We start from the raw sequence: 17,393 nt of genomic DNA, 5'->3' as shown, positions 1-17,393 counted from the left end.
GCACTGATTTCATTTGCCCTACATGTTTGCTTTGGATTTTATGCGGGGTCTCATACGGGTTTTATGCTAATCATGCTAATGGTTTTGCAGAAGAAAACGTCTTAGAAGCACAATTTCCTTGTAGTATCTAAATCTCCGTCATGTAGAACAGTCCCAGGTTGTACATTACCTACAGACAAGGCCGCATTTAAATGCAGAATAACTGGGGGAAGAACCTGTCTTTACAGTGGGGTTGGGAGCACGTGATTAATGAGCTGGAAGACTTGCTGGAGCTGAGCCCTGACAGTGACCGTTCTTATTCCTGCTCCAGATAACATTATGCTTGCTCCATTTTATTGGCACACATGAAACACCTAAGCATGGTGCCGTTGCATCCCTCCTACTATACTAGGATAGTTGCCACCACAAATTACTGGGTCATGACTGACCGAGAAGGGCAGGGCTTGGTCTCTTGTACCTTTTTATGGTATTGCAAATAGCTATGCAGTCATCCTGGAGGAACAGTGAAAGAAAACAAATTACAGGCTAAGCCAGTCTGCCGGTGTCTCGGTGCAAGAGTTTGTTTATGTTAGTTTCACTCTGCCAGTTCTTCCAGAAAAAGGAAATACAGGGAATGCTGCCGTATCAACAAGATCTTCAGCAGGTGTAAGGTTACCAGTGAAATAAGCCACCTGGGAGTGCGCCCTGGGTGCTGCACTGGGGTAGAACAGTTAAAGACACTCGATGGTTCCTTCCTTGGATAGGAACGGGGAAGTGGACTAAATGAATGTGAAGTTCAGCTGGGACAAACACGCTTCTCCAGAAAATCATAGAATGACCCAGGTTGGAAAAGACCTTGAAGACCATCAAGTCCAACCGCAGCCTAACCAGTACCCTAACTCTAAAAACCCTCCGCTAAATCATATCCCTGAGCACCACATCCAGACGGCTCTTAAACACATCCAGGTGCAAACAAAGAATCCTCTATAGAAACGCAGTCCAGCAGAGAGAGATTTGAGAGATGCAGTGACTTATAGCCTTACTAAAACAGAACCATGTGAGCTGTGATCCTCAGGAACAGCACAAGTGCTGTCCTGGCCTGCAGCGTCACTGTCCTTTATGTCTCATGGTACCCGTTTTCTCTGTAAAATGTGTGTATTGTCAGCAGTTCTTAGTCTGTTCTTGTTACAGTTAATAAAAGATAGGATAGAATATTTTAGCTAACCATTGCCATGGGGTGTGGTTTATTTTAGCTCTCTGCTGAGTTATTTCTGAGAATGGCCATCCTTCTTTCAAACATGTTTTACGTTTTGTTCCTATTCTCAGATACCGGCTTCTGCTGAAGTCTTTGCAGGGCTATGCAAATGCTAGTTTTAGCTCTAAATAGCTTCTCTATTTATTCAGAACTAAAGATTTGTGGCAAGACAAGCTTTTTTAAGAGCAAGTCTGTATCTTAGAACCAGTGATTTGGCTGCTGTGCAAGAGTTGAACTGACCCTAACCGATGCAGGTGAGGATTGGCCTCTGCATGTCCCACATCTCTGCCTCATCTCTGGAGGCGAATGGTGCCTTCAAGGCCAGGTTGGATAGGCAGCCTGAACTAAGGGGTGGAGACCAACCCAGCCCATGGCAGGAGGTTTGGAGCGAGATGATCTTTAAGGTCCTTTCCAATCCAAGCCTTTCTATGTATCTGGGACAAATAGGCACAAATAAGCAGTTAGATGAATGATTACAGTCAAAACTGTGGTCATTCCTGAACAGGCTGTTTGCTCTGGGAAAAAAAGGGGTGATGAAAAATATATGGTATGAAGTTCCATGACTGCTGACGTTCTCAAGCCCCATAAATAGTCCGTGACTGCAAACACAAATTCAGATTTGTTAATCAGCCCAATCCCTGGAGAGAAATGGGAGAAAACTGTATCGCAGATACTGCATCCATCATTGGTGTCATTACTGTCGCTTCCTATTTGCTCTAATAAAGAGACAGAGACCTAGAAAAGGAGTCTAAGGCTGTGATTGGCAGCACAGGGAGGAACCTTTGCAAAATGGAGCCAGCTTGTTTCCAAGTCACTTCAAAACTAACAAGCTTTCTGCTACTTTTAGACTGCAAAATATGTAATGTCTCCTGTGCTCACCCTGATACACGGGGTGCTTTTATCGTCATTCTCATCACAGTCATGCTTTAAGAAACCTCAGAAATATTGTCTTATCTGTCATAAAATCTAACCTTTTATAATAGCTACCAAAACTCTTAATTCGTGGCTGCTCTGCTTCATAGCAGGATTATGGTTTCAATTTAAGAGGAAAGAAAAAAAAAGCAGTTTGCCCAAGATTAGTGACAAGAGGCAGCAGTTTCAGTAGCAGCTATAGCCATTAAGAGTGCTTTCTTGCTAAGCCCTGTCACCTTTCTTTTAAGACAAGTGTTTCTGCATCTTTTTGATCCTGTAGTCTATAAAACAGTACCATATTTATTTGGCACACTTGTGTTTTTCTTGTTAGTCAGATTTTTCTCCTTTCTAACTTGAAGGCTGTAAACTGTTTCCAGTCAGTCTGATGCTTAAGGGCCAGGAGCCTAATGAGAACAAACGAGAGGCTAAATTTTGCTTTTGCTTACAGTGGGTTTGTGCCAGAAAAACTCAGCTGAAGTTACTGGAGTAGAGTTACCCTTGTGCAAAGCCAGAGTAATAGAGTGACCTGGATTAATTCCACTCCATTAATTACAACTTTCCCTCTAGTCTGATTTTCTCATTTCAGCAGTAATAAAGGCTGGTAGCGAGAGGGACTATCAGAATGAAGACTATGGTTTTTCATTTCCACCTTACAAACGATGCTGACTTTCTGTGTGCTTTAGTGACCCGTTACCTTTCCTGTTCACAGCTGACTGTAACGTTCAGTCACCTTCAAATCACAAAACAGACACTGGACACTCAGCAGTGGAAAGGAATCAGAACAGATGGACATTTACATAGGTTAATAGCTGCTAAAAACAATTCACTGCAGCAGTTCTGGAATTAACTTTCCAGTAATTGTAGAGCTGCTTGAGAACCTGCATAATTTCAGAGTGCCACGTTTGGACCAGCAGCTGAGTGTCCATGTAGTAGAGCTATAGAACAGGGACTTCTCATTGTCAAGATTTAGTTGGACTGTGGATGGATTTGGAAGTCGAAAGCTGCTTGATTTCGGTCATCCTAGCACAGAAAACAGGCAGCTTTCCCAAAGACATCCAACCCAAGAACGTCAGTAAGGAAGAGTACAGAGCACTTTCTGCAGGCGGTGCTGCACAGACTTGGAGTAGTTGCTGGCACTCACTTGGCAGTTCTCTTCTGCAGGGATGAACCTGTCCACTGCCACGGACTGAGCCTGTTTATTAATACTGGGTGTGGGCACAGATTTTAACCATATTAAACCCAAACAACAAAAGCTAACTGTCGTTAACCTTCTTGGCCTGTATCCCTAAAACAGTTCTATCTAAAGCTGGAATACTCACGCCAGTAGGCAAGAGCAGCAAGGCAGGAGCAAGACTGTGGGTGGTGAGAACAGATGCAGCACGCAGAAATATTTTAATGCTGCAGTTTTACTTTAGCATGGAGGCGGGCTGTGTGTGTTTGGGCAATGCTGTGAGCCAGGAGAAGAGCCCCAGGCTGCCACCCACATTTGTCAGTATTCTCACAAGGGGAAAAAAGAGAATATTTTCTGTGGGGGGTGGGCTGAGGCCAAACACCCCATGGTGAGGCTGGGAGGAGTCTTTATAAAGTCTCAAATAGGTTGTGGATTTTTGGAGGGTTTCCTCCCCTGCCCCAAGTTTTTATGTGCATGTTTGTTTCACGGTTTGTGGTGGGTTGGCTTTTGTCAGATCTGCAGCATGGCTATTTCTGTACAAGTTATTAAACAGTAAAAAGGGAGAGAAAAGGAAGGCTGTTTTCAGTCTTGGAGGACTTTGTTACAAAAGCAAACATTAGAGTTTAATAGATTTTCACGGATGTGAAAACAGCTCCAGCAGGGGAGCTGAAGAGAGGATGGTGGATAAGATTCTGAAAGAGTTTTTGACTGCTCAGCCTCTGATCAAACCTGGCTGCTAACAGCATCAGTGGGGCCAAGCAATCACAGGTGTGTGTCTGTACACCACTTCCTTGTCTTCGAAGTACACAGTGCTTTGTGGGTATGTAAAAGGACCATGAATCTCTGAATGCTGCGTGCATCCTGGATGACTTCAATGAACGTTGGGTACTTTCCACTGTGCAGGTGTACGTGTGAGCTCTGATGCTCATCGTTTTATAATGCAACAGGAAAGATCTCAAGAACCCCTCTGTGAGTGAAGATCAGTCAGTCAAGACTGCTGTGATCTTTGTGACCTGACTGTCCTGGCTGCTTTCAAAAAGCACCGTAAGGATACTGGCTGTTAAACCCCTGTGCTGTATGACATGTGTGTGCTCCCTGCTTCTATACACAAGTCACTAAGCAGCGCGTCCCTCATTCCAGTGAGTGGCCATGTGAATTACTAGCAAAACTGCTCGTAGTTGTGGACAGCTCATCCTTGCTGTTTAGCTGAGAAGTTAAAGCAGTAAACTGAAAACATCATTTGTCCTTTCAGCCTCAGCTTTTTCAGTCTGTTTCCCAGAGAGGTGAAAGTAGCTGCGTTGGCTGCCTCAGTACATGTCTTCCCATGCATCTCCTGGGAGCACTGTGCAGAGTTCTACTTGTGCTTACTCTTTGCTTGGAGGAGGGAGCAGCCTTAATGAGTCCTGTGAGAGTCATTCTTAGGTTTTTGCCTTGGAAAACGAGAGGATCAGAGGCATGCTATGAAGGAGCTGGCGTGCTCCTTCAGTGACAGAAAGGGAGACAGATGGTGAGCTTTGGTTCTTGAAACCTCCATCCATTTCTGCAAGGAGAGGACATTCATTCTTTTAGGCTTTCTGCATTATTTCAGTCTCTAAATGCAGTTAACAGTTTCACTTAGTGAAGTGTGCTTTAATTCCTGTCCTGTGCCTTCCAGCTGTAATGCTTGAGCAGTGGAAATGCTGTGTTTTCCCCAGGGGGGGAAGACGGTCTTGTGAAGGACAAAGTGTTTGGGAACCATTGGGATGAAAAGGAAGTTCAGGAACCGCATGGCGTAAGTTTCAAAGAAAATCCCCAGGATGGTTTTTTAATCTTATAAAGGAATGATCTGCTCCACTTCTCCCTTATTTGTGACTTGTGTTTAGTTATGTCGGTGTGTGCTGTAAGGTGTGCTGCTTCAGTTGACGTTACCCAGGCTGAAAACACCAGAGGAGAGCAACAAGGATGAGACAGTATCGTGGAATACAGTGCAGTTTATAGCATGCATGTGCTGTACAAGCATTCTGACTATCAATATGCTTTCCTTGTTGTCCATAAAATTCCTCTCATTCACTTCCAGGAGAAGACTGGGAAGTCCTTCTTTTCCACGTGTTGTCTGTTCACCTTACAGACTGCATTGGAATAGTTAGACTGACATTTCTATTTATGCACAGCTGGGTACAGGATGGGCAGTAACACACGAAGCTGTCTCGGATTTGCCCACCTGGCTCTGGTGATGTCAGCACATTTCGGTCCCTGTAGCAGTTCAGTGCTGCTGGTTTTTGCACTCTGCCGGTCAAACACTTCAGAAATAGTTGCAGAGGAGAGTTCTGTGTTTTTTTGTTTTGAATCCACCTCGGTGTGTGTGGGGGAGGCAGCTCTCGGCCCTACACTGACTGCTTTGGCAGACCCATCCAGTTTCCTCTGTAGTGTTCTCCACATGTGGTTGTGAAATCCAGTGGCTGACCTCTTTTCTAAATACTGAGTCACCATTCTTTTAAAATAAGTGATGCCAGAATTCTCCCTTGTTTTCAGGACCTTTCTTTCTACTTCTGCAAGTATTGAGCATTTCTCCCTTGTCCATTCTGCACAATCACTTTTCAAGTAACTTTATTATTCTTTTTGCTTTACTGTGTTCTGGTGTAAGTAACTGTTTGGTTTGTCTTCCAAGCAAAAGATCTGCTAACAAAGACTGCTTTCCTTCAGCAATGCAGGAGCAGCCACCGAGGAGTGTGCTGTGCCCCACAGTTAGCACAGAGCGTGTTCTTCACGTGGGCACACCTTCTGTGTGTAGAACACGGACAGTAACGATGGTGTTAGCAAAGATGAAGTGTTCTGTTTTCTCAGTTCAGTTCTGAGCAAATAGCTGATATGTCTTCACTGCACTACCCAGCTGGAACCACCTGATGTCCTGCATTATTAACGTGGTTAAATGGTATTGCGTGTAAGTAAATGTCTTAGCTTGGCCTCTTGCTAATGATGCTAGACTTTGGCTCAGAGGTAAAAAGGGACCAAATGTAAGCCTGGGCTGCAAAACAGCCAGCAGACTGAATGAGTTCACTTTTTATTGGTGAGTCATCATGTGCTTCAAGAAAATGACACGCAAAGCTCATAGCAGCCTCACATGGATTTGGTTGAAAAACCCAGTGTTGCACAGTGAAAAGGGCTGCTCACCCTTTTATCTGTATGGTTTAACAAGGCAAGTCTGATTTTGGGCCTCCCCTGTTGCAAATTACACATTCCACTCTCTGTACCGCTGATCTGATCTCATTGTTAAGCACCACAGTTCTCTCTTTTGTTTTAATAATCACACAAAGGTCTGGAAAACTGCCATAATTCAATAAAAAAGCAAGGCTGACTTCATGGTTTCCTGGCTAGCTCTCTCCTAGGCTGCAGTGAACCTGCATATACCCTTCGGAAACGTTACTGACAACATTACGGGGTTTTGTTCTGTACAATGTAATGTTTGTGAGAGGATGAAGTGATTCAAGTCACAGGCCCGGGGTATGGTGTCACTGCAGTAGTCAGAAGTGGCATTTGTGCCTTGCTGCTCCCATAGGGATGCTGTGGGGCTCTGTTTCTGTTGGAAAGATTTCAGGTTCGCCACAGACAGAGAACAGGTTTTTGCTTTCTGTATTGTGCTTTCAGCATAATTGATCGCATCAGGTTTTGTGTGCGGATGGACAGGAGTTTGCTCCACATCAGACATGGAATGTTAGGAGTATGGTGTGCACGGAGGATGTCAGTGCTGGTTTAGCCTCAGACATGGGGTCAGAGCCTCTTCTTTGAACCTCTCCACATTCCTCAGGATGCGATGGGAGTGTTCTACCGCTTAGAACAGCCTGAGGTGACTCCTGAAGTGTCTCTTACGATGAACCTTCGGTACTATTGGATTCTCAGAAAAGAGTCTTACATTTTAGGTAGGATGATAAGGCACAGATAAAATGAGGTGGTGAAGTTGTATTGTACGGGCTGCTCCAAAAGTAATGCCTGCCGTTTATTTCCATGGGAACTGCACCGGGTGCAAAGAGCACAACAGCACAGTTGTGTGGAGCAGTGTCAGCTACAAAGCGCCGTGTCTCAGCACTGTCACTACCAGCAGCTCCGTGTTTTGGCCAGCAAAGAACAAGAGCCGAATGCGGCGCTGCTAAAAGCTGCATGGCCAGATCTGGGGCTTTTCTTTCCTGTCCGTGCCCCCAGTGCTGCAATGCACCACATCACTGCGCTCACACGCGCTGCTTGTGCTCCATCCACATTCACAAGTGGAGCTGGACGCCTCTGGCTGCCATTTCCCCGCACACTGAGGCCGTACATTGTATCGCTGCACACCCCGCTGTGTCACCCCGCCGCCACCTGCTGACAGGCACCACACGGGTCGGGTTCAGCTCTGCTGCCGTCCGCCCCCTCGTGACGTCATCGCAGCGCGACGCCGTCCTTCCGGCCGGTCGCTCGGTGTCATGGCGGCCGTCGGTGCTCTCCGTCAGACCGCCCGCCTGGCCTCGTCCAGCGCCCTGCTGCAGGTGCGGGCCGACCCGGGACCCCCGGCCCCGCCTCCTCCCGCTCCTCGCCCTCCTGGGCGGCGCCCGCGGGAGCCGGCCCGGCCCCCCGGCAGCGCTTTCCTCCCCCGTTCCCCCGCAGGTGCTGTTCCGGGCGGTCACCTTCGGGCTGAACGCGCTGACGCTGCGCTACCTGTCCAGGGAGCTCCTCGGCGTCGTCAGCGTGAGGTGACGCCGCGCTGCCCCGGCAATGGGAGCCGCCGGGAACCGCCTCTGGTGGCCGGGTTTCCTTGGCACGGAGCGGGGCCGACCCCGTGTCCCGTCGTGTCTCCCGCAGGCTGACGCTGCTCTATTCCACCGCGGTGTTCCTGGCCAGGGAGGCGTTCCGCAGGGCCTGCTTGAGAGGCGGCGCGGAGCGGAGCTGGGCCGCGACCATCAACCTGCTGTGGCTGACGTGAGAGCGGCTCCGCTTTGCTTTAGAGCTCACTCCTGGTTCCGGCTGGAGGAGGCGGCGGGTCCTGCAGCGGGACCTGCACGAGGCGGCCCGTGTCTGCAGCCCGTGTCTGCACTGCATGCCGTGCATGTTTTCTTCTGCTGACTCCACTGCCGTTGCCTGGAAGGCTCACTGTAACAGTTACATTGGGGCTATCAGACTCATAGCTGCAAGTAGTAGCTCGCACTGACAGGTTTTACACCAAAACTTGTAGCTACAATAGCAATGAGTTTGTCTGATCTCTTTCGACATACGTAAAGTACAGCAGCGTGGGAAATTTGAATCAGATTTTCTCTTGTTCTTTTTTCTGCTGAAGGAAACCTGACTGTTTTTACATTAACTTTTTAGAGTCCCTCTTGGTGTCTTCTGGTCTGTTTTCCTGGGCTTCGTCTGGCTGCACGTACTTGAAGTTCCGGATCCATCCGTGGTTCCTCACTATCAGGCTGGCGTGGTGGCGTTTGGCCTCTCTGCAGTTGTTGAGCTTCTAGGGGAGCCATTCTGGGTTTTAGCCCAGGCTCACCTGTTTGTAAGGCTTAAGGTTAGTAGGGAAGCTGTGAGCATAGGGCTGTGTGGGACGGAGAAACTTCGTGCTGAAAAAGTGACGTAATGGAAATGAAGACCAGATTCCTGAACTGGATCTGTGCATGTTCAGGGGTGCTTAAAAAACAAATGAAGCTATGGTTTGCTTCGTGCTGTACGATGTAGTCATAATGTATTTGTAACGTTAATTTGCTCCTGTTTAAAAAAGGAAGTTAATTTGTTTAGAAGTTACCTCCCTAATGCTCATTAAATGTATAATCACAAGTGTTGCTCAGAGGGAGGCACAGACGCCTTCCACACTTCTGCTTTTCACTGTCGGTGTGAGGCTGTGAAATGCAGCAGCTGGGGTCACGATTGTGCCAAGCAGGATTTACTCCCATGTGGGTCCCACACAAGGGAGCGGGGCAGTGTGATGGGGGAAAAGTGCCGTATAAGACTTGAGAATGTGCAGAGATGCTGCAGCGTGAGGTGGTCAATGCAGCAGCAGAACTGTGGTAGCCACACTGACTGTGAATGCCTTACAGGTCCTTTGTGGGTTGTGTGTGTGAAACTGGAGTGCTTTGCCTTCCTGTAGGTGGTTAAGCTGGCAAAAATGAGCGTTGTCTATTTTCTCTTTCTTGAAGGTAATTGCTGAAAGCCTTTCGATAGTGTCAAAATGCACTTTGACAGTTATCTTAGTCATCCTTTATCCGCAATGGGGCTTCACATTTTTTCCTTGGCTCAGGTAAGTTTCCTGTATTCTGTATATAAATTCTTGCTCTGAAATGTTCTTTGCTGCTGTCTGTGACATTTAACCTGCTAGATAACACTGAGGAGGTGAGAGAATGTTCCTCCGAGGTGAGGGTTTAAATGTGAAGGATTTTGGTGATAGACGTTACTTGGCGCGTTGAGCCCAGTCAGTTTAATGGGCACCTTTGTTGTGTGCCTAAAGGTACATTTTGTGAATAAGGTTGTTACGTTGTGTGTGCTTTAGCTGTTCTTGAGGGCAGAGGGCTGTGATGCTGATCTGCTGATTAAAATGAATTTAAATCAACAGTACTCTGTGTGTGGGGAGGGGAGTTACAGTAACGCCTTCAGCTAGGTTCAGAGTTGACAGGAGGAAGAACTGCCTTCACTTCTTACTGAGTTCTCACTCATTCTTTGTTTTTTTCCTTCCTTGTCTTTCCAGCTTTTGTACACCAGTGTTCTGGTGCTGTGCTATGTGGTTTGTTTTGCAAAGTTCTTGGGGTCTCCTGAAGCAACAAAGAAGTCATTTCCGATTACAAGAATGAAAGGCCTGTTACCTAACTGGATGGCGGATAAGGTAGGTCACACAGTTCATTCTTAAGTCTTTGACGAGAGCGCTTTGAAAACTGGAGTTGATGGAGTGACTGAGAGATTATTTCTGCTCCTGGACACCATGGCTGGTTAGGAAGCATGGTTGCATAAAATTCCATTCACAGTTGTTGCATTCAAATCCTTGTCAGAAAACCACAGTGAACCTGGAGCTCTTTGTTTCTGGGCCTCGTTGGCTGCCTCATCTGTTGATTGGAGATGGAACATTTACAGTGTTAAAGGGAGTGAGCTGGTATCAGGTAGAAGAGAATCCAGGGTTGTCTTACAGAGCTGGTACTTCAACTTCTCCTCAGACAGAACGTGGTGGTGCACAGCGTCCTGCAGATACTCAGATCTCTGATGTCCTCCAAAAAGGAAATGGGGCAAAGAAAGAAATGAAAAGGCAAAGATGAGGAAGAGACTGAGAGATTGAGGACATGAAGGCAGTTCTGTCTTGTGAGGCTTGCAGGAGTGCTTTGAAGAGCACTGAAAGATGTACAGTACTGTGAGGGGCAGAGTTATATTGGTCTGCTAAACAACTTTTCCCCCTCTCTGGTTACTGTTGAGTGATTTACTCTGTAGAAAACTTATGCAGTTCCTTTGTGTATCTGCAAAGATGGTGATTTTCCACAAGGGAGAAAGTCAGCCAGACCAGGGTGACGCTGCTTCTTTGATTTTGCAGGCTTTCCTTAACTGGAAGGAAGCATGGCTGACTTGGAGCTTCTTCAAACAGTCCTTCCTGAAGCAGATTTTGACAGAGGGTGAGGCTCGATGTGTGGGAATGCTGGGGGAAGAAAAGTGGATGCAGGTCACAAAATGGACAAGGAGCCTGGGAAGGCTGGGAGGGGATGGTGGTCAGAGCGGCACCAGCAGGTGTTGGCAACCCAGGTGCAGTTACGGAAGGTTTGTGGAGGATCAGAACTGTACCGTCCTGCTGGACATGTCTCTGGAATGCGTCCTGTTAGCAGGGCCTGGACACACACGGGGAGAGATGTGGGGGTTTGTCCTTACTTCTGTGTTTTCAACTTCAGGTGAGCGATACGTGATGACTTTTCTGAATGTGATAAACTTTGGCGATCAGGGTGAGTGTGGCGATGCTGTGCAACAATGACATCATTTTCTAGTTGCTCCTTTTTGTCTGCTTCTGAAAATACTGAAAATATTAGAAACCATTTGAAAATAACATGAAAATGTTGGAGGATTTCAGTGGCGCTGGGACGTTGAGGTGCATTTCAGAGAATGATGGGTAAATGGTTATTAAATATAACACACACCAAAAAACAAGAAACAAAACCAGAGCAACTTGTTTGAGGGTCGTGGATTTAAGGAATGCTTCTCCCTTGGATCAAAACTTGGCAGTTGTGCCTCTTCTGCTGTGCGTCTTGTTTCTGTTTTAAAAACTTGGAAGGAGGCAGCATAGTATCTGATACATTGCAGTTCCTTCTCTTCATTTTCTTGGCCCTGTTGTCTTCCTTTGCAGTCTGTTAGCTGTTACAGCAGGAACACTGTTGTTTGTAGCATCACATCTCCAACTGAATGTGCTCCATAAAAGCAGTGTCCTTACAGAGTAATGAATGGCAGCAGCAGTTCAGGTGACAGCACTGGCTGCGCCACAGGCTGATTCTCTTGCATCTGGATCTTTTATCTTCCTCTGTAGTAAGAACTGAAGGGGCTGCCTGGGGGTGTCTGGGGCTATTGCTAGATTTGCTCTAATGCTGCATTAAGTTCCCCTGGTTCTCTCTTTGTTTATCAGAAATGTGGAATAGGAATTTGTGCCAGAAAAAAAGTGACAGCTTGTTGGTGTGTTTTGTTTGTGAAGGTGTGTATGATATCGTGAATAATCTCGGGTCGCTGGTGGCCAGGTTCATCTTTTTGCCTATTGAAGAGAGTTTTTATGTCTTTTTCGCTCAAGTATTGGAAAGAGGGAAGAATGTAAAGGATCAGAAGCAGGTACGTTTGTTAGTATTGGTTCCACATGAAATGCTTACCTTCTGTTGGAGATCAATTGTATCAGGAGTGTGACTGACGTGTGTTTAAATTACTGAGTGTAAAGATATTTGGAAAGAAACTTGAAGTGGAGACCATGCCGAAGGAGTCTGGACAAAAAGCAAATGGATAAAAAGGTAGCGAAGTAGGAGTTACGAGGTGCAATGACATAATGCTGCATTGTCTGGTAATTGAAGTTAAAATCCTCTACTCCAACAGCATGGTGCTTGTGCACCATGTCTGTGCAGCTGTGCTGAGGCAATTACTGTAGGTTCAATCTCTTTCCAGCAAATAAGTGGCACTTGACAATATTTGACTGACTTGAAAATACAACAGGCTGGTAAGCATTGAGCGCTTCAGAGGGTGCCCTTTCCAGAGGAAGACAGCTGTGTTTTGGCTGAGCTTTGGGATTGTTTGCGCAGTAACGATGGTTACATGAAGGAGAGGTTTCTGTATGCTCTAGAAGAAATTCTTGGTCAGATAGGAAGGTCCCAGTCAGCCAAGTGTCGTGTCTCATGTTAATGGTAGGCTGACAGAGGTGTACCTGTGTGTGTGTTTGACGTGGAGTGTTCATGGTGTGTTTGTGTGTGGGCTTATCCCGTGCACCTGGCAGGAGGTTTGACTCCTCATGAGGGGTGTGGGCAGCTGCATCTTACCATGTACAGAACTCACAAGTGGCTCCTTATGCTGTGGCGAAACTTGTAGTCCAGTGTAACAATGAAGACGTGGCCCTTTTGGTGATTCAGGCTGTGGCCCTGGGCAAATGCTGTGCTTTTCTTTGCTATTTACTGGCTGCTGTTTGCCCCTTTCCTTAAGCCCTGAAACAGAGCTGTCAATGGCTGATCTTTGTTGAGAGTTCTGCATATAATACGGAAGAGAATAAGAATACCTGAGCACAGCTGGAAGCCAGGACCAAGTGTGTAGGTGTGTCAATACCAAAAAATAGTCTTGGCTGTGCCTTGCATTGTGCCAGTGGACTTTTTCCCCCTGGAACAGTTTCTCTTGGTGACAGCAGCAGTTGTGCTGGTTCTAGTTCGTGTAATTGACTGCTGGGTTTTGTTGTTTTGTTTCTGTTTTTTTCTCCAGGATGATGTTGCTATGGCTTCGAATGTGTTAGAACTGCTGTTGAAGCTGGTGCTTCTGATTGGCCTTACCATTGCTGTTTTTGGATGTGCCTTTTCTCAGCTGGCTCTGGATATTTATGGAGGTTCAATGCTCAGTTCTGAAACAGGTAAAAAGCTTTAGCTGTGTTTTTTGTTTCTCAGCTCTGTTCTGAGCTCTTGGCTCGGTCAGCTTTCTGTCTGAAAAAAATCAGCTCAGGTTAAAAGGAGCTTCAAGTAGCCTCATTCTGGTAGAATTATTTGATTGCTTTGCCCTCCTGTAGATGCATGCATTTAGAATATTCCAACTGTAGCACCACAGCTCCCAAAGTTACCTGCAGGGATGCTTGCAGAGGCTGGAATGTAGCCCAGCAGTAGTTTTAACAATATTAGGAGGTTTACAAGGAAGGAAGGATAAAGCATTGGCTTTTCCTGACTTGTGTCACGTGTACCAGCTTATGGCCCAATAAATACAACCACCACTTTTGTGGAGGAGATCTTGTCTGTTACATTAATAGCTGCTGCCGCCTTGTACTTTGAGTTTGGGTTCCCCTTGCTTTGTTTATTCTGTTTGTCATCTTGTCAAGATGTCCAGACCAGAAGCTTCTCAAAGGGACACAGAAGTTGCTGTTATCATCGGTGATAATGTTACAGCTTCTGTTGTGGAGTATGAAACTGTGGCTTTATAAAAGAAATAATGATCTCTTTATCCTTGTAATGCTTCTGTCTTTATTTTGTTGTAGGTCCCGATCTTCTCCGGTGCTACTCGTTGTATGTCCTATTTCTTGCTGTCAATGGAGTAACAGAATGTTTCACGTTTGCTTCGATGTGCAAAGAAGAAGTGGACAGGTGAGGAGTACCCCCAGTGCATCTGTGTGTGATTTGCATGGAGTTAAGCATGCAAATGGGGAACAATTGTTCTGCTTGGATATTCGCTTGGAAATGCTTTTCTGTTACTGAGAAGGCAGTTTCTTTTTGCAGTCGTTTTAAGGACTGTGTGCAGAACTCGATGTAAAAGCTTTAGTTTAAACCTTTGGGTAAAAAGGATCCGAACTGACAAGGTTATTAGCTTTAATACACAGCAAACTGGGAAAGTAATTTAATGTGAAGTCTTATTTTCTGTACATGTACGTGAATAGAAGCTTCAGTTTTTAAGGTGGACTGTTATGTTAAACTCCTTAAAGTCTTGCAGCTGTTAAAACTTCTCAGTCACAGTTTCTATAGATCACATTTGGGATGACATGAGTTCAGTGGTTTATCGGCCTTGAGGAGAGCTCTGGACAAGATGACTTCCTGTGATGTTTTGCAGCCTGGATGTTTTCTTGGTTCTCTGTTGTGGTGTGTTGGCACTGCAACCTGATGGCTGCCATCGGACTTGTTTCACTTCTGTGGCTGTTGTCTATTACAGCTCTGTTCCAAATTAATTAGGCCTTTATTTTTTTTAGGTCATTAATTAAAAGAGATCCTCTTTTAGCAGTTTAGCAATTGAGCAATTCTTTTTAGATGTGCAAGGACTGCTTTTGTCCCCCTTTCCAAGTGTGATCTTCTCTTTAAAGCCACTGTTTGGAGCAGGACTAAGTGTCACCCTATTGAGCGTTATTGTTCTTCAGTACCGAATAGAGAAGGAAAAAGTCCTCAGTGTTTGATACTGCTAATTATTGTTAGTAGGTTTTCTGAAGTGAATGCACAGGTGAATAGTAGGATAGAATTTCCTTCACTTAAAGTAGTTGTTGGTTTAGTTTACTCAACGTATTTTTCATTCTTGTGCTGCATTTCTTTTCTCAGCCTTGCCGGCTGTTAGCAGATGACAGGAGTTGTTGCTCCCATGTTTTAGAAAGCGAATGGATTTTTATCTTCTGAAAATGAGTTTAGTAATTAAAAGGTGCAACTGCATATGTTGTTTATATTGTTTCTTCTTCCTAGGTACAATTTTGTTATGCTGGCCTTGTCCTTCGTGTTCCTGTGCATCTCTTATTTCTTGACCCGCTGGCACGGAAGTGTTGGCTTCATCCTTGCCAACTGCTTTAATATGGGTATTCGCATTGCTCACAGCATCCAGTACATCTATGAGTACTTCAAGGAAAGCTCCTACAGACCTTTGACAGGCTTGCTTCCCTCACCGTTTTTAATACTCGCTTATGTCATAAGTGGAGGAATTACTGTTTATTCAGAGGTAAGTATCTGCCTCGGGATGTTCCTTTCACTGCGGAGGTTTGTCAGATGGCTTCATTACCAGAAGGAAAGAAATATTATCAACAGGAAAGGCTTACAACCATAGCCTTGGAGATTTCCATTACATCTTGCAAGGCTGCGTATAGATCTATTAAAAATGAAACAAAGACATGCAATTATATTGATCTTCAGATGTGTGCCTGCTTGCCTTCTCCAGGTGGCAGAGAACTGTGTACCTAATGAGTCAGACAGTTCTGCTGGCCATCTGTATATCCACATTCTTAGTTCTTGGTAATTGATGGTGATAGTGCAAAGAAATGGTCACTAAAGATTCGGTTAAAAAAATAAAAACGCAGTGCAGGGGGAATAAAACAACAACATCTATCATGTATGTAGCTGGCCTACCTTGTGCCAACTGGTTTTCCTTCAGTTGCTGGTTCCCTTTGTTTTAGGCATTCTTCTGCTGCGATAAGGGTTGGATGTCAAGGCTGATTCACATCAGCATTGGGGCGCTGTGCTTTGCAGCTACCACCATTACCATGTTCTGCACAGAGACCAAGCTGGTCCACTTTGTCAGAAGCCAGTTCCTCTCCCAGTATATGAAGAAAGGAACATGAAATGCTCGTGGGCAGAATAATTCTTGTTCGTGGCTGCAATTATGGAGGGTTGTATTCTTTGCACGGGTCTGCCTGGATAAAGGTTTCCACATGAGTTTGTTGGAAGTATTGATAGTGACAGTATAAGTGGTTGCTGACTAAACTACTCTGTACAGTGAAAGAGAGCCGAGTAATTTTCTCTTCATGCATCATTCGTTCTTAGCTTTTCTTCCAACAGCCTCGTTGGTGATGAAGGTCTGTAGTGCACCTGCCTGACATGAACTGATGGCCAGAATTAATGTGGGGAGCTCCCATTCTTACTGGTAGGGAGACATATATGAAGGCATTGTATGGCTTACGTCTTAATTAACATGTAATTAAGAATACCCTTATTGAGGATGGTGGGCTGTTGAAAAAGTTAGCAAAGAAATGGTTTGATGTTGAAAAACAAAAACCAGAACCAAAACCTGAAGCAAACACTGGAGCGAGGACCAAGCACAAAACCAGTACCAAAGTGGAACGTAATGCAGCGCAGAAAAACCTGAGTTATCGGTGCCCTGAAGTGAGAAGCATTAAACAGACAGTTCTGGTACTTGCAGGGAAGCTACTGGAATATGCAGCGTGTCCAAGTCCAAGCTGGCTGTGTGAGTTTACTTCTGTCAGCATCATTCATGTAAGGAGAGAATCGATTAGCTTGTCAGAAATGCTCTGAAGCTTTTCTCTAGACAGAAGTGTGGTGGGTTTTTGAGCAGTGCCGAACAACAGCTGTGAATTACAGTCACGTCCAAGTTCCAGAAGGTAGAGTTAAATATCATTGACTTCACTGCTGTTCTGTTCCTACCTGAGGTGATCAGTGCAGTTATGAGCAGATTTGTCTCGCCTTTCTGCAAAGTGGAACGTTGTGTATGTTGAATGAGATTTCCTTCTGGGTTTGTGCGTGTTGGATCTCTTGCTTTTGGATTAAAAAAATGCTGCTTTTTCTTACAATGAGGTTTTTCATCTGGTTGCTCCTTTTTGTGTTTGTTATAAACCTTTGTGTTGATTTAATTTATTGAAAATGTCAATGCTCAGAAGCAATAAAGCATTGAATTTTGTTTCCTAAGGGCGCCATGTCGTATTGCTGGTCTAAGATGTGACTTCAGAGCATACGAGCAGCACGTTGTAACAACCAGCATTCCCTTCACATGGTTTGAGTGGAGCAGGAAATGCCGAGTGTGCTGAGACGTACAGCATGAAGACTTCACTGTCATCACATAGCAAACTCCACAGGTCCTGAGACAGCTCTAGAAGCATCTTCACTTCCAATGGCAGTGAGGAGTTGGTACCAATGGACAGAGCTGACGGGGTGAAATGCTTTCTGGTATCACTGTGGTACCGTTAGAAATGTTTGGTTCTGTTAGAAA

General features: G+C 45.5%; 1 pseudogene across 1 annotated transcript; it reads left to right on the top strand.

The window, feature by feature from the left end:
• Positions 1-7,722: 7,722 nt before the first annotated feature.
• On the top strand, positions 7,723-17,092 carry LOC146759788 (man(5)GlcNAc(2)-PP-dolichol translocation protein RFT1-like; annotated as a pseudogene). The gene is made up of 13 exons (XR_014932049.1): positions 7,723-7,813; positions 7,932-8,017; positions 8,127-8,243; positions 8,631-8,820; positions 9,446-9,546; positions 9,991-10,125; positions 10,819-10,897; positions 11,168-11,218; positions 11,956-12,086; positions 13,209-13,353; positions 13,966-14,071; positions 15,146-15,395; positions 15,847-17,092. The product of XR_014932049.1 is annotated as a man(5)GlcNAc(2)-PP-dolichol translocation protein RFT1-like (transcript).
• Positions 17,093-17,393: the final 301 nt, after the last annotated feature.

The sequence above is a fragment of the Coturnix japonica genome, chromosome 9 (genome assembly GCF_054131305.1).
Source record: "Coturnix japonica strain WE chromosome 9, WE-NBRP24, whole genome shotgun sequence".
NCBI classification, from domain to species: domain Eukaryota; kingdom Metazoa; phylum Chordata; class Aves; order Galliformes; family Phasianidae; genus Coturnix; species Coturnix japonica.
The sequence above is the reverse complement of the archived record's forward strand: the minus strand, read 5'-3'. Positions and strand labels throughout refer to the sequence as shown.